Source organism: Ambystoma mexicanum, chromosome 12, assembly GCF_040938575.1.
Source record: "Ambystoma mexicanum isolate Mex_15411 chromosome 12, UKY_AmexF1_1, whole genome shotgun sequence".
Taxonomy (NCBI): Eukaryota; Metazoa; Chordata; class Amphibia; order Caudata; family Ambystomatidae; genus Ambystoma; species Ambystoma mexicanum.
In genome coordinates, this window is record NC_090936.1 from 565679948 (window position 1) to 565707191 (window position 27244).

Below are 27244 nucleotides of genomic sequence, written 5' to 3' on the forward strand. Positions count from 1 at the left end.
ATTTTGTGATACAGCTCTACAACAGGTACCTTTGAATGTGTGGACAATTGGTCCCTATGATGCAGGGTTATTGAAAGAATGACCCCCGTAAGAATAAAACTCAAGACCGGGGCAGTATTACCCAGAGTAAGACAATACCCTCTCTCAAGGGAAGCTGAAGAAGGAATAAAAGAAACCATACATGCATTACTCCAACAAGGTATCATTGTGCCCTCTAACTCCCCATGCAACACCACAATATATCCGATCAAAAAAGCAAAAGTGGGGTCATAGAGGATGGTGCAGGACCTGCAACCACTTAATGATATTGTCCAAAAGGAGTTCCCTCTCGTCCCAAACCCGGCATCCATTTTATGCAGCATCCCAAAAAAGGCAACTCACTTTACTGTAATGGATTTAAAAAATGCCTTTTTCTCAGTGCCCCTTCATCCAGAATCACAATACTTGACAGCATTTACCCTGGGGGGGGGGGGGGGGGGGGGGGGGAGATACGAGCACTGCAGATTGCCACAAGAGTACTGTAAAAGCCCAAGCATTTTCGACAGAATATTGGACAAAGACCTCTGCAATATTGCTGTGTAAAGCACAACTATTCAGTATGTTGATGACCTGTTAATATGTAGTGAGGGGGAAGAAATATGCTGAAAAGATTCTATCGAATTGCTCACCTTGTTGGCTCACAAAGGGTACAAGGTAGACAAAAACAAAATCCAATATTGTCTTGCAGAAGCACTATATTTGGGTCAGTTGATTTCCAAAGATGGGAAAAGAATAATACCCGATAGAGCTGCAACAGTAAGAGTGGCAGCCATGCCCCACACAGTGAAAGATATGCAGAAATTTGTTGGCATATATAATTACTGCAGAGCATGGATATTAGATTATGCTGCATACACACAGCCATTATTGCAAGGACTAAAGGAAACACAGAAAGAGAACAGAGTAATAATATAGACACCTGAAATACATACTGCCTTCACCACGTTAAAAGAAATTATTTGCACAGCCCCTGTCCTTGTCACACCAGATAATGAGTGGGAATTGTTTCTCTTCTCCCACTCTGATGGCACACTAATGACAGCAGTGCTCCCACAGAAAACATAATTGGGCAATAAGCCACTGGCGTACTATAGCAGCACTCTTGATTCAGTAATGCAGGGCCACTTCGCTTGCGAAGAGGCTCTTGCAGCGGCCACCTTCGCCATTGAAAAAAGCTCTGCAATTGTAATGGGATGTTCGGTCACACTGTTTGTGAAACATTCCCTGTTCGCAATACTTGAACAATCTAAATCCACCCTCACTACACAGAGAGCAACAGCAATATACTCAGATTCGGCATATGTAACCACTACAGTACATGCCGGATTATCCAGGTGGTGAAGAAAGGGGTTCAGGAGGGTGGGCGGGTCCCCAGTACAGCATGCTGAACTTTTGAATTAATTGATAAAGGCACTCGCAGAGCCCTCAGCGATAGCATTGGTAAAATGTCAGGCCCACACAAACAATAGTGACGAAATCTCACAAAGGGAATGCAGCGGCGGATGCCGCAGCAAAGAGAGCAGCATATTTTTCAAAACAACTGCCTGCAGAATGCGTGCAGAAAAGCAAACATGAGGAGGAGAGGGAGGACGGATATAATGCTTTGCCTATAGCACATATTCTTGAACTTCAACACAAATCACCACCCGCAGAGAAAGAGTTGTTGTCAAAAAGGGGTTGCACACAATCACTCACCGATCTCATATGGAGGCAGGAAAAAACAGGAAAGGTAGTAATGCCTGTAGAACTGTTACAAATTGCATTCCAGCAATTATATTTTCCTGCCCACACCACAAAACAGCATATAGCTGAAGATATTGAGGAGCACTGGTTTGTTCCAAACCTCCAGGAGTATCTCACTAAAATGTCCATTGAATGTGTCACGTGCCAAACATGCAATTCAAGAATGATGTGCAGAACATTACGAGGAACACTACCCCGCCCCATTGGATCTTTCTGTGAACTGCATATTGATTACGTGGACATGGGAGAAAGATGCAATGGAGCGAGGTACTTAATAGTGATGGTCTGCCCCTTTTTACGATGGGTGGAAGCAGGAACTTGTGCACACCCAGATGCAAAATGTGCGGTGGGGAATATGCGACGTCATACACTCTGACAACGGAACACATTTCGTTAATGACCTATTCAAAGAAGTAACAACCCTGTTAGGTATAAAGCATAAAATGTGTCCGATTTATCACCCACAAGCGAAGTGGATTGTCGAGAAGATCAATGGCCCCTTAAAATCAGATTATCTAAATTGTGTCATACACTCCAATTAAATTGGGTTTACTGCCTGCCTCTGGCCCTTATCCATTTACGCACAGAACCCAGCAAGGACCACGACCCGTCACCCCACGAGATACTAATGGGGAGACGCATGCAAACACTGCTGTCGCCATTGAGAAGGGTGTCTGACGCCCACAGAACGGCAACGATATTAGGTGAAGAATATCTAACACAACTCACACGAGCAGTAAGAAGCATTGCCATACAAATTGCCCTTCCCTTTACTAAGCATAACGAAACAGATACAACAATGGCTGCTTTTGACAGGCAGGCAAAGCAACTACTACCAGGAGAACTGGTCTACGTACGCAGCTTTGGTGGAATTCTCCAAGATTTCATGGCCCCTATGAAGTGATATATTGCACTTCCTCAGCAGTAAAAGTGAAGGGCCTGAAATACTGGATCCATCTATCAGATGTAAGGAAAGCACATGACAGTACAGTGCCAGAGTCAGTAGTACAAGAAGAGAATGAAGTAACAGTTCCTTTAAAGAAAAACAGAGAAAAATAGTAGCCACTGCCAGGGTACTTCAAAGAACAGTGTAGTGATTGAGATAGCTTCGTATATATATATATATATATATATTACATGGCCACAGTAGTGGCCATGTAGTTATGGTTAAGTTGCTGTTTCCATTGGAAGAGCACTTTTTGGGCGGCTTATAACTTCGCTCCCCCTGGACGAATCCTCACCAAACTTTCCAAAAAAAAGTATATGGCCCACTCTGAATTTTGCAAAGTTTGGTGAGGTTTGGTCCAGGGGGGGCAAAGTTATAGGGGGGTCCCAAAACTTTTTTTTCCCCATAGACATAATGGGAAAAGACTTTGCTCACGCCTACAGCCCAAACCGCTGGACGGATTTACACCAAATTTGCAGCAGGGGTGGCGGCTTGGTCCCGAAAGCATTTTTGTTTTTTTTATTTGGTGTAAATCCATCCAGTAGTTTTTTAAAAATAGACAAAAATGTAAGTGAAAAAAATTAGTGATATCTGTGTCCGCTTCGCGGACACAATTCCCTGTTCGCTCCGCGGACAGAACGGGGATTGGGCAAGCAACTTGAGTGATGTCCGCGGATATCTGACGTGCTCTCCCATTGGCTGCAGTAAAGCGTGCAGTGCGTCTTATTTTCAGAGACTCCCGCCATCTTAGTTTATTGTTGATATATTGGCCTCTGTGGCAAGCTCTGCAGTGACTTCAGACTTCAAAAGTGATTATCACAACGTAACAAGCGAAAATTCCGATGCAATAAGATCAGAGGACAGCGGGGCCTCCAATGGGGCTGTGTGAGGTTCATGTGGATTACACTTCCTGAACATCAAAGTCCGCTGCAGACTTGCAGGAGACACGCCATCGGTGCACAGTGGCCTGCGGAGGACCGAGGAGCGGATAGCCCGTTTTTCCCCCACCCCCGCTCATTACCCCGTTCCGCTCACCCCCGCTCATTACCCGTGTCTCTCTCTTGTTTCCCCCCACCCCCCGCTTATGCCCCATGTCTCCCCTGTTCCCCCCACCCCCCGTTCATGCCCCGTGTCGCCCCTGTTCCCCCCACTCCCGTTCATGCCCCGTGTCTCCTTCTTGTTCCCCCGGCCCCGCTCATGCCCTGTGTCTCCCTCCTGTTGTCCCCCAGCCCCCGCTCATGCCCCGTGTCTCTCTCCTGTTACCACCCTCCCCCGCTCATGCCCTGTGTCTCCCTCGTGTTCCCCACACCCACCACTCATGCCCCGTGTCTCCCTCTTGTGGCCCCCCACCCCCTGGTCATGCCCCGTGTCTCCCTGCTGTTGCCCTCCACCCCCGGTCATGCCCCGTGTCTCCCTGCTGTTGCCTCCCACCCCCCGCTCATGCCCCGTGTCTCCCTGCTGTTGCCACCCACCCCCCGCTCATGCCCCGTGTCTCTCTCCTGTTGCCCCCCACCCCCTGGTCATGCCCCGTGTCTCCCTGCTGTTGCCCTCCACCCCGGTCATGCCCCGTGTCTCCCTGCTGTTGCCTCCCACCCCCTGCTCATGCCATGTGTCTCTCTTCTGCTACCCCCACCCCCCTCTCATGCCCCGTGTCTCCCTCGTGTTCCCCCACCCCCCACTCATGCCCCGTGTCTCTCTCCTGTTCCCCCCATCACCCGCTCATGCCCCGTGTCTCCCTGCTGTTGCCCCTCACCCCCCTCTCATGCCCCGTGTCTCTCTCCTGTTACCCCCCACCCCCCTCTCATGCCCTGTGTCTCTCTCCTGTTGCCCCCACCCCCCGCTCATGCACCGTATCTTTCTGCTGTTGCCCCCACCCCCCACTTATGCCCTGTGTCTCCCTCCTGTTGCCCTCCACCACCGCTCATGCCCTGTGTCTCCCTGCTGTTGCCCCTCACCCCCTCTCATGCCCTGTGTCTCTCTCCTGTTACCCCCCACCCCCCTCGCATGCCTTGTGTCTCTCTCCTGTTGCCCCCCACCCCCGCTAATGCCCTGTGTCTCCCTGCCGTTGCCCCCCACCCCCGCTCATGCCCCGTGTCTCCCTCCTGTTGCCCCCGCTCATGCCCGTGTCTCTCTCCTGTTACCCCCCACCCCTGCTCATGCCCCTTGTCTCCCTCGTGTTCCCCCACCCCCTGCACATGCCCTGTGTCTCCCTGCTGTTGCCCCCCACTCCCCGCTCATACCCTGTGTCTCCCTCATGTTCCCCCAACCCCTGCTCATGCCCCGTGTCTGCCTCCTGTTGCCCCCCACCCCCCACTCATGCCCCGTGTCTCTCTCCTGTTACCCCCACCACCCACTCATGCCCCGTGTCTCCCTCTTGTTGCCCCCACCCCCGATCATGCCCCGTGTCTACCCCCGCTCATGCCCAATGTCTCCCTCTTGTTCCCCCCACACCCCGCTCATGCCCCGTGTCTCCCTGCTGTTGCCCCCCACCCCCGTGCATGCCCCGTGTATCTCTCCTGTTACCCCCACCCCCCACTCATGCCCCGTGTCTCTCTCCTGTTACACCCCAACCCCTCTCTCATGTCCCGTGTCTCCCTCCTGTTGCCCCTCACCCCCCGCTCATGCCCCGTGTCTCTCTGCTGTTACCCCCCAACCCCTCTCATGCCCCGCGTCTCTCTCCTGTTACCCCCCACCCTCCTCTCATGCCCCGTGTCTCTCTCCTGTTGCCCCCCACCCCCTGGTCATGCCCCGTGTCTCCCTTCTGTTGCCCCCCACCCCCGGTCATGCCTGTGTCTCCCTGCTGTTGCCCCCGCTCATGCCCTGTGTCTCTCTCCTGTTACCCCCCAGCCCCCTCTCATGCCCTGTGTCTCCCTCATGTTCCCCCCACCCCACGCTCATGCCCCGTGTCTCCGTGCTGTTGCCCCCAACCCCCGCACATGCCCCGTGTCTCCCTCGTGTTCCCCCCACCCCGCTCATGCCCCGTGTCTCCCTGCTGTTAACCTCCACCCCCTTCTCATGCCCTGTGTCTCCCTGCTGTTGCCCCCACCCCCCTGCTCATGCCCCGTGTCTCCCTCGTGTTACCCCCACCCCCCGCTCATGCCCCGTGTTTCCCTGCTGTTGCCCCCCACCCCTCGCTCATGCCCCGTGTCTCCCTGCTGTTGCCCCACCCCCTGCCCATGCCCCGTGTCTCTCTCCTGTTGCCCCCACCCCCTGGTCATGCCCCGTGTCTCCCTGCTGTTGCCCCCCACCCCCCGCTCATGCCCCGTGTCTCCCTGCTGTTGCCCTCCACCCACCGTTCATGCCCCGTGTCTATCTCCTGTTTCCCCCCACCCCCCGCTCATGCCCTGTGTCCCCCTGCTGTTGCCCCTGCTCATGCCCGTGTCTCTCTCCTGTTACCCCCACCCCCCACTCATTCCCCGTGTCTCCCTCGTGTTCCCCCACCCACCACTCATGCCCCATGTCTCCCTGCTGTTGCCCCCCACCCTCCGCTCATGCCCTGTGTCTCTCTCCTGTTGCCCCCCACCCCCTCTCATTCCCCGTGTCACCCTCGTGTACCCCCACCCCCCGCTCATGCCCCGTGTCTCGCTGCTGTTACCCCCCACGCCCCTCTCATGCCCCGTGACTCTCTCCTTTTGCCCCCACCCCCCGGTCATGCCCGTCTCTCTCTCCTGTTGCCCCCCACCCCCGGTCATGCCCTGTGTCTCCCTGCTGTTGCCTCCCACCCCCACTCATGCCGTGTCCCTCTCCTGTTATCCCCACCCACCCCGCTCATGCCCCGTGTCTCTCTCCTGTTACCCCCACCCCACGCTCATGCCCTATGTTTCTCTCCAGTTGCCCCCCGCTAATGCCCCGTGTCTCCCTGCTGTTGCCCCTCACCCCCCGCTCATGCCCCGTGTCTCCCTGCTGATGCCCCCCACCCCCGCTCATGCCCCATGTCTCTCTCCTGTAACCCCCATCCCTCGCTCATGCCCCTTGTCTCCCTCCTGTTGACCGCACCCCCTGGTCATGCCCCGTGTCTCTCTCCTGTTGCCCCCCAGCACCCGCTCATGCCCTGTGTCTCTCTCCTGTTACCACCCACCCCCCGCTCATGCCCCGTGTCTCCCTCTTGTTTCCCCCCAACCACCGCTCATGCCCCATGTCTCCCTCGTGTTCCCCCCACCCCCGCTCATGCCCGTGTCTCCCTCTTGTTGTCCCCCCTGCTCATGCCCCGTGTCTCCCTCATGTTCCCCCCACCCCCCGCTCATGCCCCGTGTCTCCCTGCTGTTGCACCCTTCCCCCGCTCATGCCCCGTGTCTCTCTCCTGTCGCCCCCCACCCCCGGTCATGCCTGTGTCTCCCTGCTTTTGCCCTCCACCCCCGGTCATGCCCCGTGTCTCCCTGCTGTTGCCCCCACCCCCTGCCCCATGTCTCTCTTCTGTTACCCCCCACCCCCCTCTCATGCCCCTTGTCTCCCTCGTGTTCCCCCCACCCTCCGCTCATGCCCCGTGTCTCTCTCCTGTTCCCCCACCACCGGCTCATGCCCCGTGTGTCTCTCCTGTTGCCCCCACCCCCTGCTAATGCCCCGTGTTTCCCTGCTGTTGCCCCCGCTCATGCCCTGTGTCTCTCTCCTGTTACCCCCCACCACCCGCTCATGCCCCTTGTCTCCCTCGTGTTCCCCCACCCCCCGCTCATGCCCCGTGTCTCCCTCCTGTTGCCCTCCACCCCCCGCTCATGCTCTGTGTCTCCCTCTTGTTGCCCCCCACCCCCTGCTCATGCCCCATGTCTCCCTCGTGTTCCCCCCACCCCCCGCTCATGCCCGTGCCTCCCTCTTGTTGCCCCCCCTGCTCATGCCCCGTGTCTCCCTCATGTTCCCCCACCCCCGCTCATGCCCCGTGTCTCCCTGCTGTTGCACCCTTCCCCGCTCATGCCCCGTGTCTCTCTCCTGTTGCCCCCCACCCCCCAGTCATGCCCCGTGTCCCCCTGCTTTTGCCCTCCACCCCCGGTCATGCCCCGTGTCTCCCTGCTGTTGCCCCACACCCCCTGCTCATGCCCCATGTCTCTCTTCTGTTACCCCCCACCCTCCTCTCATGCCCCATGTCTCCCTTGTGTTCCCCCCACCCCCGCTCATGCCCCGTGTCTCTCTCCTGTTCCCCCACCACCGGCTCATGCCCCGTATCTCCCTGCCGTTGCCCCTCACCCCCCTCTCATGCCCCGAGTCTCTCTCCTGTTCCCCCCACCCCCCTCTCATGCCCTGTCTCTCTCTCCTGTTGCCCCCCACCCCCCACTCATGCCCCGTGTCTCCCTGCTGTTGCCCCCACCCCCCGCTCATGCCCTGTGTCTCCCTCCTGTTGCCCTCCACCCCGCTCATGCCCTGTGTCTTCCTGCTGTTGCCCCTCACCCCCCTCTCATGCCCCCTGTCTCTCTCCTGTTACCCCCACCTCCCTCTCATGCCCCGTGTGTCCCTGCTGTTGCCCCCACCCCCCGCTCATGCCCTGTGTCTCCCTCCTGTTGCCCTCCACCCCGCTCATGCCCCGTGTCTTCCTGCTGTTGCCCCTCACCCCCCTCTCATGCCCCCTGTCTCTCTCCTGTTACCCCCACCTCCCTCTCATGCCCCGTGTGTCTCTCCTGTTGCCCCCCACCCCCTGCTAATGCCCCGTGTCTCCAAGCTGTTGCCCCCAGCCCCCGCTCATGCCCCGTGTCTCCCTCCTGTTGCCCCCGCTCATGCCCCGTGTCTCTCTCCTGTTACCCCCCACCCCCCACTCATGCTTCGTGTCTCCCTCATGTTCCCCCAACCCCCGCTCATGCCCCGTGTCTCCCTGCTGCTGCCCCCCACCCCCTGCTCATGCCCCATGTCTCCCTCGTGTTCCCCCCACCCCCCGCTCATGCCCCGTGTCTCCCTCCTGTTGCCCCCCACCCCACACTCATGCCCTGTGTCTCTCTCCTGTTACCCCCACCACCCGCTCATGCCCCGTGTCTCCCTCTTGTTGCCCCCCACCCCCGCTCATGCCCTGTGTCTCCCTCGTGTTCCCCCTATCCCCCGCTCATGCCCCGTGTCAACCTGCTGTTGCCCCCCAACCCCCACGCATAGCCCGTGTACCTCTTCTTTTACCCTACCCCCCGCTCATACCCCGTGTCTCTCTCCTGTTACCCCCCACCCCCCTCTCATGCCCCGTATCTCTCTCCTGTTGCACCACAACCCCAGGTCATGCCCTGTGTCTCCCTGCTGTTGCCCCCCACCCCCCTCTCATGCCCTGTGTCTCTCTCCTGTTACCCCCCACCCCCCGCTCATGCCCCGTGTCTCTCTGCTGTTACCCCCTACCCCCTCTCATGCCCCGTGTCTACCTCCTGTTGCCCCTCACTGCCCGCTCATGCCCCTTGTCTCTCTCCTGTTCCCCCCACCCCCCTCTCATGCCCCATGTATCTCTCCTGTTACCCCCACCCCCTGGTCATGCCCCGTGTCTCCCTTCTATTGCCCCCCACCCCCGGTCATGCCCCGTGTCTCCCTGTTGTTGCCCCCGCTCATGCCCTGTGTCTCTGTCCTGTTACCCTCCAGCCCCCTCTCATGCCCTGTGTCTCCCTCGTGTTCCCCCCACCCCACGCTCATGCCCCGTGTCTCCCTGCTGTTTCCCCCCACCCCCGGGTCATGCCCCGTGTCTCCCTACTGTTGCCCCAACCCCCCGCACATGCCCCGTGTCTCCCTCATGTTCCCCCCAACCCCCGCTCATGCCCCGTATCGCCCTGCTGTTGCACCCTTCCCCCCGCTCATGCCCCGTGTCTTTCTCCTGTTGCACCCCACCCCCCGGTCATGCCCCGTGTCTCCCTGCTGTTGCCCTCCACCCCCGGTCATGCCCCGTGTCTCCCTGCTGTTGCCCCACCCCCTGATCATGCCCCGTGTCTCTCTTCTGTTACCCCCCACCCCCTCTCATGCCCCGTGTCTCCCTCGTGTTACCCCCACCCCCAGCTCATGCCCCGTGTCTCTCTCCTGCTTCCCCCACCACCGCTCATGCCCCGTGTCTCCCTGCTGTTGCCCCTCACCCCCCTCTCATGCCCCGTGTCTCTCTCCTGTTCCCCCCCACCCCCCTCTCACGCCCCATGTTTCTCTGCTGTTGCCCCCCACCCCCTGCTCATGCCCCGTGTCTCCGTGCTGTTGCCCCCCACCCCCCGCTCATGCCCTGTGTCTCCCTCCTGTTGCCCTCCACCCCCGCTCATGCCCCGTGTCTCCCTGCTGTTGCCCCTCACCCCCCTCTCATGCCCTGTGTCTCTCTCCTGTTGCCCCCCACCCCCGTTAATGCCCTGTGTCTCCCTGCTGTTGCCTTGCCTCTCTCCGAGTGGGCCTGGCCTATGAACTTTGCGATCTACTGTAGACCCTGCCTTACTTGCCTTGCATTTGTTCGTAAAAGTGTTGGTATCGAGATAATTTCATAACCTGCCTTTTCTCTCCAGTCCTAACGAATACTAGAGTGCCATCTAGGTTAAAGCATTCACCTCTGTCTGCAAATAAGTGGTGCCGTTGAACCTAGACTTGTCGAACTATTGTTAGGGGGATTGATTTACTTATAGTAATTGTGATTGAAGTTGTTTGCGTATTAGTACCAGTGTGTTTTTCATAGATGTGTATTTATAAATAAATAACTATATATCTTTACACCGAAGCTCTGTTCCGTGTTTGCTTGTTCTACTGTGTAAATTGCCCGATTTTGTATACTCCACATACTGCCTAACTCTTCTTGAGGGAAGTCTGACTGCTCAGCCACAGCTACCAAGTGAATCTGTGTGGTACAGACTGCTACCAAGTGGGTTTACTGCCAAACACCTGTAGTCCTAAATCTTTTGCAGTGGTCCCAGAGGGAACTGCACAGGTTTCCGCCTAACACCCGTGTCTCCCTGCTGTTGCCCCCAACCCCCCGCACATGCCCTGTGTCTCCCCCGTGTTCCCCCCACCCCCCGCTCATGCCCCGTGTCTCCCTGCTGTTGCCCACCACACCCGCTCATGCCCCGTGTCTCTCTCCTGTAACCCCCCATCCCCTGCTCATGCCCCGTGTCTCCCTCCTGTTGCCCCCCAGGCCCTGCTCATGCCCCGTGTCTCTCTCCTGTTACCACCCACCCTGCGCTCATGCCCCGTGTCTCCCTCTTGTTGCCCCCCACCCCCTGCTCATGCCCCGTGTCTCCCTCTTGTTGCCCCCGACCCCCCGCTCACGCCCCGTGTCTCCCTCGTGTTCCCCCACACTCCTTCATGCCCCGTGTCTCCCTGATGTTGCACCCTTCCCCCCGCTCATGCCCCGTGTCTCTGTGTCTCTCTCCTGTTGCCCCCACCCCCTAGTCATGCCTCGTGTCTCCCTGCTGTTGCCCTCCACCCCCGGTCATGCCCCGTGTCTCCCTGCTGTTGCCCCCCACCCCCTGCTCATGCCCCGTGTCTCTCTTCTGTTACCCCCCACCCCCCTCTCATGCCCCGTGTCTCCCTCGTGTTCCCCCACTCCCCGCTCATGCCCTGTGTCTCTCTCCTGTTCCCCACACCACCGGCTCATGCCCCGTGTCTCCCTGCTGTTGCCCCTGACCCCCCTCTCATGCCCCGTGTCTCTCTCCTGTTCCCCCCACACCCCTCTCATGCCCCGTGTGTATCTCCTGTTGCCCCCCACCCCCCGCTCATGCCCCGTGTCTCTCCTGTTGCCCTCCACCCCCGCTCATGCCCCGTGTCTCCCTGCTGTTGCCCCTCACCCCCCTCTCATGCCCCGTGTCTCTCTCATGTTACCCCCCACCCCCTTCTCATGCCCCGTGTCTCTTTCCTGTTGCCCCCGACCCACTGCTAATGCCCCGTGTCTCCCTGCTGTTGCCCCCCACCCCCCGCTCATGCCCCGTGTCTCCCTCCTGTTGCCCCCGCTCATGCCCCATGTTTCTTTTCTGTTACCCCCCACCCCCCGCTCATGCCCCGTGTCTCCCTCGTGTTCCCCCACCCCCGCTCATGCCCTGTGTCTCCCTGCTGTTGCCCCCCACCCCCTGCTCATGCCCCGTGTCTCCCTCGTGTTCCCCCCACGCCCCGCTCATGCCCCGTGTCTCCCTCCTGTTGCCCCCCACACCACGCTCATGCCCCGTGTCTCTCTCCTGTTACCCCCACCACCCGCTCATGCCCCGTGTATCCCTCTTGTTGCCCCCACCCCTGCTCATGCCCCGTGTCTCCCTCGTTTTCCCCCTATCCCCCGCTCATGCCCTGTGTCTCCCTCTTGTTCCCCCCTCCCCCCGCTCATGCCTGTGTCTCCCTGCTGTTGCACCCCACCCCCGCGCTTGCCCCGTGTACCTCTCCTGTTACCCTACCCCCCGCTCATGCCCTGTGTCTCTCTCCTGTTACCCCCACCCCCTCTCATGCCCCGTGTCTCTCTCCTGTTGCCCCCCACCCCCAGGTCATTCCCTGTGTCTCCCTGCTGTTGCCACCCACCCCCCTCTCATGCCCCGTGTATCTCTCCTGTTACCCCCCACCTCCCACTCAGGCCCCGTGTCTCTCTCCTGTTACCCCCTACCCCCCTCTCATGCCCCGTGTCTCCCTCCTGTTACCCCTCACCCCCGCTCATGCCCCGTGTCTCTCTCCTGTTACCCCCTCCCCCCGCTCATGCCCTGTGTCAATCTCCTGTTGCCCCACCGCTCATACCCCATGTCTCCCTGCTGTTGCCCCTCAACCCCCGCTCATGCCCTGTGTCTCTCTGCTGTTGCCCATCACCCCCGCTCATGCCCTGTGTTTCCCTGCTGTTGCCCCCCACCCCCGCTCATGCCCCGTGTCTCTCTCCTGTTACCCCCTCCCCCCGCTCATGCCCCATGTCTCTCTCCTGTTGCCCCACCGCTCATACCCCATGTCTCCCTGCTGTTGCCCCTCAACCCCCGCTCATGCCCTGTGTCTCTCTGCTGTTGCCCCCCAAAGCCCGCTCATGCCCCGTGTCTCTCTCCTGTTACCCCCACCCCCGGCTCATGCCCCGTGTCTCTCTTCTGTTGCCCCCCACCCCCGATCATGCCTGTGTCTCTCTCCTGTTACCCCCCACCCCCCGCTCATGCCCTGTGTCTCTCTCCTGTTGCCCCAGCCCCCGCTCATGCTTCGTGTTTCTCATCTGTTACCCACCCACCACCCTCTCATGCCCCGTGTCTCTCTCCTGTGACCCCCCAACCCCCTCTCATGCCCTGTGTCTCTCCCCTGTTACCCTCCACCCTCCTCTCATGCCCCGTGTCTCTCTCCTGTTACCCCCCACCCCCGCTCATGCCCCGTGTCTCCCTGCTGTTGCCCCCCCAACCCCTGGTCATGCCCCGTGACTCCCTGCTGTTGCCCCCCGCTCATGCCCCGTGTCTCCCTGCTGTTGCCCCCACCCCCTGCTCATGCACCGTGTCTCTCTCCTGTTACCCCCCACCCTCCTCTCATGCCCCGTGTCTCCCTGCTGTTGCCCCCACCCCCTGCTCATGCCCTGTGTCTCCCTGCTGTTGCCCCTCCACCCCCCTCTCTTGCCCCGTGTCTCTCTCCTGTTACCCCCCACCCACCTCTCATGCCCTGTGTCTCTCTCCTGTTGCCCCCCAGCCCCCGGTCATGCCCCATGTCTCCCTGCTGTTGCCCCCCAACCCCTGCTCATGCCCTGTGTTTCTCTCCTGTTACCCCCCACCCCCGGTCATGCCCGTGTCTCCCTGCTGTTGCCCCCCACCCCCCGCTCATGCCCCATGTCTCTCTCCTGTTACCCCCAACCCCCCTCTCATGCCCCGTGTCTCTCTCCTGTTGGTCCCCCACTCCGCATTCATGCCCTATGTCTCTCTCCTGTTGCCCCCCACACCCCAGTCATGCCCCGTGTCTACCTGCTGTTGCCCCCCACCCCCTGCTCATGACCCGTTTCTCTGTCCTGTTGCCCTCCACCCCCGGTCATGCCCTGTGTCTCCCTGCTGTTGCCCCCCACCCCCTGCTCATGCCCCGTGTCTCTTTCGTTACCCCCCACCCCCCTCTCATGCCCCGTGTCTCCCTCGTGTTCCCCCCAACCCCCGCTCATGCCCCGTGTCTCTCTCCTGTTCCCCCCACCACCGGCTCATGCCCCATGTCTCCCTGCTGTTGCCCCTCACCCCCCTCTCATGCCCCGTGTCTCTCTCCTGTTCCCCCCACCCCCCTCTCATGCCCCGTGTCTCTCTACTGTTGCCCCCCACTCCCCGCTCATGCCCCGTGTCTCCCTCCTGTTGCCCTCCACCCCCGCTCATGCCCCGTGTCTCCCTGCTGTTGCCCCTCACCCCCCTCTCATGCCCCGTGTCTCTCTCCTGTTACCCCCCACCCCTTCTCATGCCCCGTGTCTCATTCCTGTTGCCCCCCACCCACTGCAAATGCCCCGTGTCTCCCTGCTGTTGCCCCCATCCCCCGCTCATGCCCCGTGTCTCCCTCCTGTTGCCCCCGCTCATGCCCCGTGTCTCTCTTCTGTTACCCCCCACCCCCCGCTCATGCCCCATGTCTCCCTTGTGTTCCCCCACCCCCGCTCATGCCCTGTGTCTCCCTGCTGTTGCCCCCCACCCCCTGCTCATGCCCCGTGTCTCCCTCGTGTTCCCCCCACGCCCCGCTCATGCCCCTTGTCTCCCTCCTGTTGCCCCCCACCCCACGCTCATGCCCCGTGTCTCTCTCCTGTTACCCCCACCACCCGCTCATGCCCCGTGTCTCCCTCTTGTTGCCCCCTACCCCCTGCTCATGCCCCGTGTCTCTCTCGTGTTCCCCCTATCCCCCGCTCATGCCCTGTGTCTCCCTCTTGTTCCCCCTCCCCCCGCTCATGCCCGTGTCTCCCTGCTGTTGCCCCCCACCCCCCGTGCATGCCCCGTGTCTCTCTCCTGTTACCCCCCCACCCCCTCTCATGCCCCGTGTCTCTCTCCTGTTGCTCCCCACCCCCAGGTCATTCCCTGTGTCTCCCTGCTGTTGCCACCCACCCCCCTCTCATGCCCCGTGTATCTCTCCTGTTACCCCCCACCTCCCACTCAGGCCCCGTGTCTCTCTCCTGTTACCCCCTACCCCCCTCTCATGCCCCGTGTCTCCCTCCTGTTACCCCTCACCCTCCGCTCATGCCCGTGTCTCTCTCCTGTTACCCCCAACCCCCCTCTCATGCCCCGTGTCTCTCTCCTGTTGGTCCCCCACTCCCCATTCATGCCCTATGTCTCTCTCCTGTTGCCCCCCACACCCCAGTCATGCCCCGTGTCTCCCTGCTGTTGCCCCCCACCCCCTGCTCATGCCCCGTGTCTCTTTCGTTACCCCCATCCCCCTCTCATGCCCCGTGTCTCCCTCGTGTTCCCCCCACCCCCCGCTCATGCCCCGTGTCTCTCTCCTGTTCCCCCCACCACCGGCTCATGCCCCGTGTCTCCCTGCTGTTGCCCCTCACCCCATCTCATGCCCCGTGTCTCTCTCCTGTTCCCCCCACCCCCCTCTCATGCCCCGTGTCTCTCTACTGTTGCCCCCCACCCCCCGCTCATGCCCCGTGTCTCCCTCCTGTTGCCCTCCACCCCTGCTCATGCCCCATGACTCCCTGCTGTTGCCCCTCACCCCCCTCTCATGCCCTGTGTCTCTCTCCTGTTACCCCCATCCCCTTCTCATGCCCCGTGTCTCTTTCCTGTTGCCCCCCACCCACTGCTAATGCCCCATGTCTCCCTGCTGTTGCCCCCCAACCCCTGCTCATGCCCTGTGTTTCTCTCCTGTTACCCCCCCACCCCCGGTCATGCCCCGTGTCTCCCTGCTGTTGCCCCCCACCCCCCACTCATGCCCCATGTCTCTCTCCTGTTACCCCCAACCCCTCTCTCATGCCCCGAGTCTCTCTCCTGTTGGTCCCCCACTCCCCATTTATGCCCTATGTCTCTCTCCTGTTGCCCCCCACACCCCAGTCATGCCCCGTGTCTCCCTGCTGTTGCCCCCCACCCCCTGCTCATGACCCGTTTCTCTGTCCTGTTGCCCTCCACCCCTGGTCATGCCCCGTGTCTCCCTGCTGTTGCCCCCCACCCCCTGATCATGCCCGTGTCTCTTTCGTTACCCCCCACCCCCCTCTCATGCCCCGTGTCTCCCTCGTGTTCCCCCCACCCCCCGCTCATGCCCCGTGTCTCTCTCCTGTTCCCCCCACCACCGGCTCATGCCCCGTGTCTCCCTGCTGTTGCCCCTCACCCCCCTCTCATGCCCCGTGTCTCTCTCCTGTTCCCCCCACCCCCCTCTCATGCCCCGTGCCTCTCTACTGTTGCCCCCCACCCCCCGCTCATGCCCCGTGTCTCCCTCCTGTTTCCCTCCACCCCCGCTCATGCCCCGTGTCTCCCTGCTGTTGCCCCTCACCCCCCTCTCATGCCCCGTGTCTCTCTCCTGTTACCCCCACCCCCTTCTCATGCCCCGTGTCTCTTTCCTGTTGCCCCCCACCCACTGCTAATGCCCCGTGTCTCCCTGATGTTGCCCCCCACCCCCCGCTCATGCCCCGTGTCTCCCTCCTGTTGCCCCCGCTCATGCTCCGTGTCTCTCTTCTGTTACCCCCCACCCCCCGCTCATGCCCCATGTCTCCCTTGTGTTCCCCCACCCCCGCTCATGCCCTGTGTCTCCCTGCTGTTGCCCCCCACCCCCTGCTCATGCCCCGTGTCTCCCTCGTGTTCCCCCCACGCCCCGCTCATGCCCCTTGTCTCCCTCCTGTTGCCCCCCACCCCACGCTCATGCCCCGTGTCTCTCTCCTGTTACCCCCACCACCCGCTCATGCCCCGTGTCTCCCTCTTGTTGCCCCCCACCCCCTGCTCATGCCATGTGTCTCCCTTGTGTTCCCCCTATCCCCCGCTCATGCCCTGTCTCCCTCTTGTTCCCCCGTCCCCCCGCTCATGCCCGTGTCTCCCTGCTGTTGCCCCCCACCCCCCGCTCATGCCCCGTGTCTCCCTTGTGTTCCCCCACCCCTGCTCATGCCCTGTGTCTCCCTGCTATTGCCCCCCACCCCCGCTCATGCCCTGTGTCTCCCTGCTGTTGCCCCCCACCCCCTGCTCATGCCCCGTGTCTCCCTCGTGTTCCCCCCACGCCCCGCTCATGCCCCTTGTCTCCCTCCTGTTGCCCCCCACCCCACGCTCATGCCCTGTGTCTCTCTCCTGTTACCCCCACCACCCGCTCTTGCCCCGTGTCTCCCTCTTGTTGCCCCCCACCCCCTGCTCATGCCCCGTGTCTCCCTCGTGTTCCCCCTATCCCCCGCTCATGCCCTGTGTCTCCCTCTTGTTCCCCCCTCCCCCCGCTCATGCCCGTGTCTCCCTGCTGTTGCCCCCCACCCCCCGCGCATGCCCCGTGTCTCTCTCCTGTTACCCCCACCCCCTCTCATGCCCCGTGTCTCTCTCCTGTTGCCCCCCACCCCCAGGTCATTCCCTGTGTCTCCCTGCTGTTGCCACCCACCCCCCTCTCATGCCCCGTGTATCTCTCCTGTTACCCCCCACCTCCCACTCAGGCCCCGTGTCTCTCTCCTGTTACCCCCTACCCCCCTCTCATGCCCCGTGTCTCCCTCCTGTTACCCCCCACCCCCCTCTCATGCCCCGTGTCAATCTCCTGTTACCCCCCACCCCTCGCTCATGCCCTGTGTTTCCCTGCTGTTGCCCTCCACCCCCCGCTCATGCCCCGTGTCTCCCTGCTGTTGCCCCCCACCCCCTGCCCATGCCCCGTGTCTCTCTCCTGTTGCCCCCCACCCCCTGGTCATGCCCCGTGTCTCCCTACTGTTGCCCCCACCCCCCACCCCCCACTCATGCCCCGGGTCTCTCTCCTGTCCTGTTACCCCCACCCCCCACTCATGCCCCGTGTCTCCCTTGTGTTCCCCCACCCCCCGCTCATGCCCCATGTCTCCCTGCTGTTGCCCCCAACCCTCCGCTCATGCCCCGTGTCTCTCTCCTGTTACCCCCACCCCCCTCTCATGCCCTGTGTCTCTCTCCTGTTGCCTCCCACCCCCTAGTCATGCCCCGTGTCTGCCTGCTGTTGCCCCCCACCCCCCGCTCATGCCCTGTGTCTCTCTCCTGTTACCCCCCACCCCCCTGCTCATGCCCCGTGTGCTCTCCTGTTACCCCCCACCCCCCGCTCATGCCCAGTGTCTCTTTCCTGTTGCCACCCAGCGCATGCCCCGTGTCTCCCTGCTGTTGCCCCTCACCCCCCGCTCATGCCTTGTGTCTCTCTCCTGTTACCCCCCCACCCCCTTCTCATGCCCCGTGTCTCTCTCCTGTTACCCCCCACCCCCCTCTCATGCCCCGTGTCTCTCTCCTGTTACCCCCCACCCCCCTCTCATGCCCCGTGTCTCTCTCCTGGTACCCCCCACCCCCGGTCATGCCCCGTGTCTCCCTGCTGTTGTCCCCCACCCCCGATCATGCCGTGTCTCTCTCCTGTTACCCCCCACCCCCGCTCATGCCCTGTGTCTCCCTGCTGTTGCCCCCCGACCCCGGTCATACCCCGTGTCTCCCTGCTGTTGCCCCCCACCCACGCTCATGCCCCGTGTCTCCCTGCTGTTGCCCCCACCCCCCGCTCATGCACCGTGTCTCTCTCCTGTTACCCCCACCCACCACTCATTCCCTGTTTCTCCCCCGTGTTCCCCCCACCCCCGGTCATGTCCTGTGTCTCCCTGCTGTTGCACCCCAACCCCTGCTCATGTCCCGTGTCTCTCTCCTGTTACCCCCCACCCCCGGTCATGCCCCGTGTCTCCCTACTGTTGCCCCCCACCCCGGCTCATGCCCCGTGTCTCTCTCCTGTTACCCCCCACCCCCCTCACATGCCCTGTGTCTCTCTCCTGTTGCCCCCCACCCTCGGTCATGCCCCGTGTCTCCCTGCTGTTGACCCCCACCCCCGCTCATGCCCCCTGTCTCCCTCCTGTTACCCCCCACCTCCCTCTCATGCCCCGTGTCTCTCCCCTGTTGCCCCCCACCCCCAGCTCATGCGCCGTGTCTCCCTGCTGTTGCCCCCCACACCCCACTCATGCCCGTGTCTCCCTGCTGTTGTTGCCCCCCTCCCTGCTCATGCCCCGTGTGCCCCTGCTGTTGCCCCCCACCCCCCGCTCATGCTCCGTGTCTCCCTCGTGTTCCCTCATCCCCCGCTCATGCCCCGTGTTTCAATGCTGTTGCCCCCCACCCCCTGCTCATGCCCGTGTCACCCTGCTGTTGCCCCCCACCCCCCGCTCATGCCCCGTGTCTCTCCCCTGTTGCCCTCCCCAACCCCCCGGTCATGCCCCGTGTCTCCCTGCTGTTGCCCCCCACCCCCCGCTCATGCACCGTGTCTCTCTCCTGTTACCCCCACCCACCACTCATTCCCTGTTTCTCCCCTGTATTCCCCCCACCCCCGGTCATATCCTGTGTCTCCCTGCTGTTGCACCCCAACCCCCGCTCATGTCACGTGTCTCTCTCCTGTTACCCCCCACCCCCGGTCATGCCCCGTGTCTCCCTACTGTTGCCCCCCACCCCGGCTCATGCCCCGTGTCTCTCTCCTGTTACCCCCCACCCCCCTCACATGCCCTGTGTCTCTCTCCTGTTGCCCCCCACCCTCGGTCATGCCCCATGTCTCCCTGCTGTTGCCCCCCACCCCCACTCATGCCCCCTGTCTCCCTCCTGTTACCCCCCACCCCCCTCTCATGCCCCGTGTCTCTCCCCTGTTGCCCCCCACCCTCAGCTCATGCGCTGTCTCCCTGCTGTTGCCCCCCACACCCCATTCATGCCCGTGTCTCCCTGCTGTTGTTGCCCCCCTCCCTGCTCATGCCCCGTGTGCCCCTGCTGTTGCCCCCCACCCCCCGCTCATGCCCCGTGTCTCCCTCGTGTTCCCCCATCCCCCGCTCATGCCCGGTGTTTCAATGCTGTTGCCCCCCACCCCCTGCTCATGCCCCGTGTCTCCCTGCTGTTGCCCCCCACCCTCCGCTCATGCCCTGTGTCTCTCCCCTGTTGCCCTCCCCAACCCCCCGGTCATGCCCCGTGTCTCCCTGCTGTTGCCCCCCACCCCCCACTCATGCCCCGTGTCTACCTCCTGGTGCCCCCCCGCTCATACCCCGTGTCTCCCTGCTGTTGCCCCCACCCCTGCTCATGCCCTGTGTCTCTCTCCTGTTACCCCCACCTCCTGCTCATGCCCCGTGTCTGCATGGTGTTCCCCCCACCCTCCGCTTATGCCCCGTGTCTCCCTGCTGTTGCCCCCCACCCTCCGCTCATGCCCCGTGTCTCCCTGCTGTTGCCCCCACACCCCGCTCATGCCCCGTGTCTCTCTACTGTTACCCCCCACCCTCCTCTCTTGCCCCGTCTCTCTCTCCTGTTACCCCCTCTCATGCCCTGTGTCTCTCTCCTATTGCCCACCACCCCCCGGTCATGCACCGTGTCTCCCTGCTGTTGCCCCCCACCCCCGCTCATGCCCCGTGTCTCACTCCTGTTACCCCCACCCCCGCTCATGCCCCATTTCTCTCTCCTGTTGCCCCACCGCTCATACCCCATGTCTCCCTGCTGTTGCCCCTCAACCCCCGCACATGCCCTGTGTCTCTCTGCTGTTGCCCCCCATCCCCTCTCATGTCCCGTGTCTCTCTCCTGTTACCCCCCACCCCCTTCTCATGCCCCGTGTCTCTTTCCTGTTGCCCCCCACCCACTGCTAATGCCCCGTGTCTCCCTGCTGTTGCCCCCCACACCCCGCTCATGCCCCGTGTCTCCCTCCTGTTGCCCCCGCTCATGCCCCGTGTCTCTCTTCTGTTACCCCCACCCCCCGCTCATGCCCCGTGTCTCCCTTGTGTTCCCCCACCCCCGCTCATGCCCTGTGTCTCCCTGCTATTGCCCCCCACCCCCTGCTCATGCCCCGTGTCTCCCTCGTGTTCCCCCCACGCCCCGCTCATGCCCCGTGTCTCCCTCATGTTGCCCCCCACCCCACACTCCTGCCCCGTGTCACTCTCCTGTTACCCCCACCACCCGCTCATGCCCCTTGTCTCCCTCTTGTTGCCCCCCACCCCCTGCTCATGCCCCGTGTCTCCCTCGTGTTCCCCCTATCCGCCGCTCATGCCCTGTGTCTCCCTCTTGTTCCCCCCTCCCCCCGCTCATGCCCGTGTCTCCCTGCTGTTGCCCCCCACCCCCCGCGCATGCCCCGTGTCTCTCTCCTGTTACCCGGCACCCCCTCTCATGCCCCGTGTTTCTCTCCTGTTGCCCCCCACCCCCAGGTCATTCCCTGTGTCTCCCTGCTGTTGCCACCCACCCCCCTCTCATGCCCCGTGTCTCTCTCCTGTTACCCCCTACCCCCCTCTCATGCCCCATGTCTCCCTCCTGTTACCCCTCACCCTCCGCTCATGCCCCGTGTCTCTCTCCTGTTACCCCCCACACCCCTCTCATGCCCCGTGTCAATCTCCTGTTACCCCCCACCCCCCGCTCATGCCCTGTGTTTCCCTGCTGTTCCCCCACCCCCCGCTCATGCCCAGTGTCTCCCTGCTGTTGCCCCCCACCCCCCGCTCATGCCCCATGTCTCTCTCCTGTTGCCCCCCACCCCCTGGTCATGCCCCGTGTCTCCCTACTGTTGCCCCCACCCCCTACTCATCCCCCGGGTCTCTTTCCTGTTACCCCCACCCCCCACTCATGCCCCGTGTCTCCCTTGTGTTCCCCCACCCCCGCTCATGCTCCATGTCTCCCTGCTGTTGCCCCCCACCCTCCGCTCATGCCCCGTGTCTCTCTCCTGTTACCCCCCACCCCCCTCTCATGCCCCGTGTCTCTCTCCTGTTGCCCCCCACCCCCGGTCATGCCCCGTGTCTCTTTCCTGTTACCCCCCCACCCCCCTCTCATGTCCTGTGTCTCTCTCCTGTTGCCTCCCACCCCCTAGTCATGCACCGTGTCTGTCTGCTGTTGCCCCCCACCCCCCGCTCATGCCCTGTGTCTCTCTCCTGTTACCCCCCGCCCCCCCGCTCATGCCCAGTGTCTCTCTCCTGTTGCCACCCAGCTCATGCCCCGTGTCTCCGTGCTGTTGCCCCTCACACCCGCTCATGCCCCGTGTCTCGCTTCTGTTGCCCCCCACCCTCCACTCATGCCCCGTGTCTCCCTGCTGTTGCCCTCCACCCCCGCTCATGCCTTGTGTCTCTCTCCTGTTACCCCCCCACCCCCTTCTCATGCCCCGTGTCTCTCTCCTGTTACCCCCCACCCCCCTCTCATGCCCCATGTCTATCTCCTGTTACCCCCCACCCCTCTCTCATGCCCCGTGTCTCTCTCCTGGTACCCCCCACCCCCGGTCATGCCCCGTGTCTCCCTGCTGTTGTCCCCCAACCCCCGATCATGCTGTGTCTCTCTCCTGTTGCCCCCCCACCCCCGGTCATGTCCTGTGTCTCCCTGCTGTTGCCCCCCCAACCCCCGCTCATGTCCTGTGTCTCTCTCCTGTTACCCCCCAACCCCGGTCATGCCCCGTGTCTCCCTACTGTTGCCCCCCACCCTGGCTCATGCCCCGTGTCTTTCTCCTGTTACCCCCCACCCCCCTCACATGCCCTGTGTCTCTCTCCTGGTGCCCCCCACCCCTTGTCATGCCCCGTGTCTCCCTGCTGTTGCTCCCCACCCCCGCTCATGCCCCGTGTCTCCCTCCTGTTACCCCCCACCCCCCTCTCATGCCCTGTGTCTCTCCCCTGTTGCCCCCCACTCCCAGCTCATGCGCCGTGTCTCCCTGCGGTTGCCCCCCACACCCCACTCATGCCCGTGTCTCCCTGCTGTTGTTGCCCCCCTCCCTTCTCATGCCCCGTGTGTCCCTGCTGTTGCCCCCCACCCCCTGCTCATGCCCCGTGTCTCCCGCGTGTTGCCCCATCCCCCGCTCATGCCCCGTGTTTCAATGCTGTTGCCCCCCACCCCCTGCTCATGCCCCGTGTCTCCCTGCTGTTGCCCCCACCCCCGCTCATGCCCAGTGTCTCTCCCCTGTTGCCCCCCAAACCCCCAGTCATGCCCCGTGTCTCCCTGCTGTTGCCCCCCACCCTCCGCTCATGCCCTGTGTCTCTCTCCTATTGCCCACCACCCCCCGGTCATGCCCCGTGTCTCTCTGCTGTTGCCCCCCACCCCCGCTCATGCCCCGTGTCTCTCTCCTGTTACCCCCACCCCCGCTCATGCCCCATGTCTCGCTCCTGTTGCCCCACCGCTCATACCCCATGTCTCCCTGCTGTTGCCCCTCAACCCCCGCTCATGCCCTGTGTCTCTCTGCTGTTGCCCCCCACTCCCCCGCTCATGCCCCATGTCTCTCTCCTGTTACCCCCACCCCCGCTCATGCCCCGTGTCTCTCTTCTGTTGCCCCCCACCCCCGATCATGCCTGTGTCTCTCTTCTGTTACCCCCCACCCCCCGCTCATGCCCAGTGTCTCTCTCCTGTTGCCCCACCCCCCGCTCATGCTTCGTGTTTCTCATCTGTTACCCACCCACCACCCTCTCATGCCCTGTGTCTCTCTCCTGTTACCCCCAACCCCCCTCTCATGCCCCGTGTCTCTCTCCTGTTACCCCCCACCCCCCTCTCATGCCCCGTGTCTCACTCCTGGTACCCCCCACCCCCAGTCATGCTCCGTGTCTCCCTGCTGTTGTCCCCCAACCCCCGATCATGCCGTGTCTCTCTCCTGTTACCCCCCACCCCCCGCTCATGCCCTGTGTCTCCCTGCTGTTGCCCCCCACCCCGGTCATGCCCCGTGTCTCCCTGCTGTTGCCCCCCACCCACGCTCATGCCCCGTGTCTCCCTGCTGTTGCCCCCCACCCCCGCTCATGCACCGTGTCTCTCTCCTGTTACCCCCACCCACCTCTCATTCCCTGTGTCTCACCCGTGTTCCCCCCACCCCCCGCTCATGCCCCGTGTCTCCCTGCTGTTGCCCCCCAGACCCCCTCATGCCCCGTGTCTCTCTCCTTTTACCCCCCACCCCCCTCTCATGCCCCTTTTCTCTCTCCTGTTGCCCCCCACCCCCGGTCATGTCCTGTGTCTCCCTGCTGTTGCCCCCCAACCCCCGCTCATGTCCCGTGTCTCTCTCCTGTTACCCCCCACCCCCGGTCATGCCCCGTGTCTCCCTACTGTTGCCCCCCACCCCGGCTCATGCCCCGTGTCTCTCTCCTGTTACCCCCCACCCCCCTCACATGCCCTGTGTCTCTCTCATGTTGCCCCCCACCCCCGGTCATGCCCCGTGTCTCCCTGCTGTTGCCCCCCACCCCCGCTCATGCCCCGTGTCTCCCTCCTGTTACCCCCCACTCCCCTCTCATGCCCCGTGTCTCTCCCCTGTTGCCCCCCACCCCCAGCTCATGCGCCGTGTCTCCCTGCTGTTGCCCCCCACACCCCACTCATGCCCGTGTCTCCCTGCTGTTGTTGCCCCCCTCCCTGCTCATGCCCCGTGTGTCCCTGCTGTTGCCCCCCACCCCCCGCACATGCCCCGTGTCTCCCGCGTGTTCCCCCATCCCCTGCTCATGCCCCGTGTTTCAATGCTGTTGCCCCCCACCCCCTGCTCATGCCCCGTGTCTCCCTGCTGTTGCCCCCCACCCCCCGCTCATGCCCCGTGTCTCTCCCCTGTTGCCCCCCCAACCCCCCGGTCATGCCCCGTGTCTCCCTGCTGTTGCCCCCCACCCCCCGCTCATGCCCCGTGTCTCTCTCCTGGTGCCCCCCACTCATACCCCGTGTCTCCCTGCTGTTGCCCCCACCACTGCTCATGCCCCGTGTCTCTCTCCTGTTACCCCCACCTCCTGCTCATGCCCCGTGTCTGCATCGTGTTCCCCCCACCTCCGCTCATTCCCCGTGTCTCCCTGCTGTTGCCCCACACCCTCCGCTCATGCCCCGTGTCTCCCTGCTGTTGCCCCCACACCCCGCTCATGCCCCGTGTCTCTCTACTGTTACCGCTCACCCACCTCTCTTGCCCCGTCTCTCTCTCCTGTTACCCCCTCTCATGCCCTGTGTCTCTCTCCTATTGCCCACCACCCCCGGTCATGCCCCGTGTCTCCCTGCTGTTGCCCCCCACCCCCGCTCATGCCCCGTGTCTCTCTCCTGTTACCCCCACCCCCGCTCATGCCCCATGTCTCTCTACTGTTGCCCCACCGCTCATACCCCACGTCTCCCTGCTGTTGCCCCTCAACCCCGCTCATGCCCTGTGTCTCTCTGCTGTTGCCCCCACTCCCCCGCTCATGCCCCGTGTCTCTCTCCTGTTACCCCCACCCCCCGCTCATGCCCCGTGTCTCTCTTCTGTTGCCCCCCACCCCCCAATCATGCCTGTGTCTCTCTTCTGTTACCCCCCACCCCCCGCTCATGCCCTGTGTCTCTCTCCTGTTGCCCCACCCCCCGCTCATGCTTCGTGTTTCTCATCTGTTACCCACCCACCACCCTCTCATGCTCCGTGTCTCTCTCCTGTGATGCCCCAACCCCCTCTCATGCCCCGTGTCTCTCTCCTGTTACCCTCCACCCTCCTCCCATGCCCCGTGTCTCTCTCCTGTTGCCCCCCACCCCCGTCATGCCCCGTGTCTCCCTGCTGTTGCCCCCACCCCCTGCTCTTGCCCGAGTCTCTCTCCTGTTACCCCCCTCTCCCAGCTCATGCCCCGTGTCTCCCTGCTGTTGCCCCCCAACCCCCGGTCATGCCCCATGTCTCCCTGCTGTTGCCCCCCACCCCCCGCTCATGCCCCGTGTCTCCCTGCTGTTGCCCCCCACCCCCTGCTCATGCACAGTGTCTCTCTCCTGTTACCCCCCACCCTCCTCTCATGCCCCGTGTCTCCCTGCTGTTGCCCCCCACCCCCTGCTCATGCCCTGTGTCTCCCTGCTGTTGCCCCTCCACCCCCCTCTCTTGCCCCGTGTCTCTCTCCTGTTACTCCCACCCACCACTCATGCCCTGTGTCTCTCTCCTGTTGCCCCCCAGCCCCCGGTCATGCCCCGTGTCTCCCTGCTGTTGCCCCCCAACCCCCGCTCATGCCCTGTGTTTCTCTCCTGTTACCCCCCACCCCGGTCATGCCCCGTGTCTCCCTGCTGTTGCCCCCCACCCCCGCTCATGCCCCATGTCTCTCTCCTGTTACCCCCCACCCCCCTCTCATGCCCTGTGTATCTCTCCTGTTGCCTCCCACCCCCCAGTCATGCCCCGTGTCTGCCTGCTGTTGCCCCCCACCCCCCGCTCATGCCCTGTGTCTCTCTCCTGTTACCCCCCCTACCCCCCGCTCATGCCCCGTGTCTCTCTCCTGTTACCCCCCACCCCCCGCTCATGCCCAGTGTCTCTCTCCTGTTGCCCCCCAGCGCAAGCCCCGTGTCTCCCTGCTATTGCCCCTCACCCCCCGCTCATGCCCCGTGTCTCGCTGCTGTTGCCCCCCACCCTCCGCTCATGCCCCGTGTCTCCCTGCTGTTGCCCTCCCCCCCTGCTCATGCCTTGTGTCTCTCTCCTGTTACCCCCCCACCCCCTTCTCATGCCCGGTGTCTCTCTCCTGTTACCCCCCACCCCCCTCTCATGCCCCGTGTCTCGCTGCTGTTGCCCCCCACCCTCCGCTCATGCCCCGTGTCTCCCTGCTGTTGCCCTCCCCCCTGCTCATGCCTTGTGTCTCTCTCCTGTTACCCCCCCACCCCCTTCTCATGCCCCGTGTCTCCCTGCTGTTGTCCCCCAAACCCCGATCATGCTGTGTCTCTCTCCTGTTACCCCCCAGCCCCCGCTCATGTCCTGTGTCTCCCTGCTGTTGCCCCCCACCCCGGTCATGCCCCGTGTCTCCCTGCTGTTGCCCCCCACCCCCGCTCATGCCCGTGTCTCCCTGCTGTTGCCCCCCAAACCCCATCATGCCCTGTGTCTCTCTCCTGTTACCCCTCACCCCCCTCTCATGTCCCTTTTCTCTCTCCTGTTGCCCCCCACCCCCGGTCATGTCCTGTGTCTCCCTGCTGTTGCCCCGCAACCCCCGCTCATGTCCCGTGTCTCTCTCCTGTTACCCCCCACCCCCGGTCTTGCCCCGTGTCTCCATACTGTTGCCCCCCACCCCGGCTCATGCCCCGTGTCTCTCTCCTGTTACCCCCCACACCCCTCACATGCCCTCTGTCTCTCTCCTGTTGCCCCCCACCCCCGGTCATGCCCCGTGTCTCCCTGCTGTTGCCCCCCCACCCCCTACTCATGCCCCGTGTCTCTCTCCTGTTACCCCCCACCCCCCTCTCATGCCCCGTGTCTCTCCCCTGTTGCCCCCCACCTCCAGCTCATGCGCTGTGTCTCCCTGCTGTTGCCCCCACACCCCACTCATGCCCATGTCTCCCTGCTGTTGTTGCCCCCCCTCCCTGCTCATGCCCCGTGTGTCCCTGCTGTTGCCCCCCACCGCCGCTCATTCCCCTTGTCTCCCTCGTGTTACCCCATCCCCCGCTCATGCCCCGTGTTTCAATGCTGTTGCCCCCCACCCCCTGCTCATGCCCCGTGTCTCTCTGCTGTTGCCCCCCACCCCCCGCTCATGCCCCGTGTCTCTCCCCTGTTGCCCCCCCACCCCCCGGTCATGCCCCGTGTCTTCCTGCTGTTGCCCCCCACCCCCCGCTCATGCCCCGTGTCTCTCTCCTGGTGCCCACCGCTCATACCCTGTGTCTCCCTGCTGTTGCCCCCACCCCTGCTCATGCCCTGTGTCTCTCTCCTGTTACCCCCCACCTCCTACTCATGCCCCCGTTT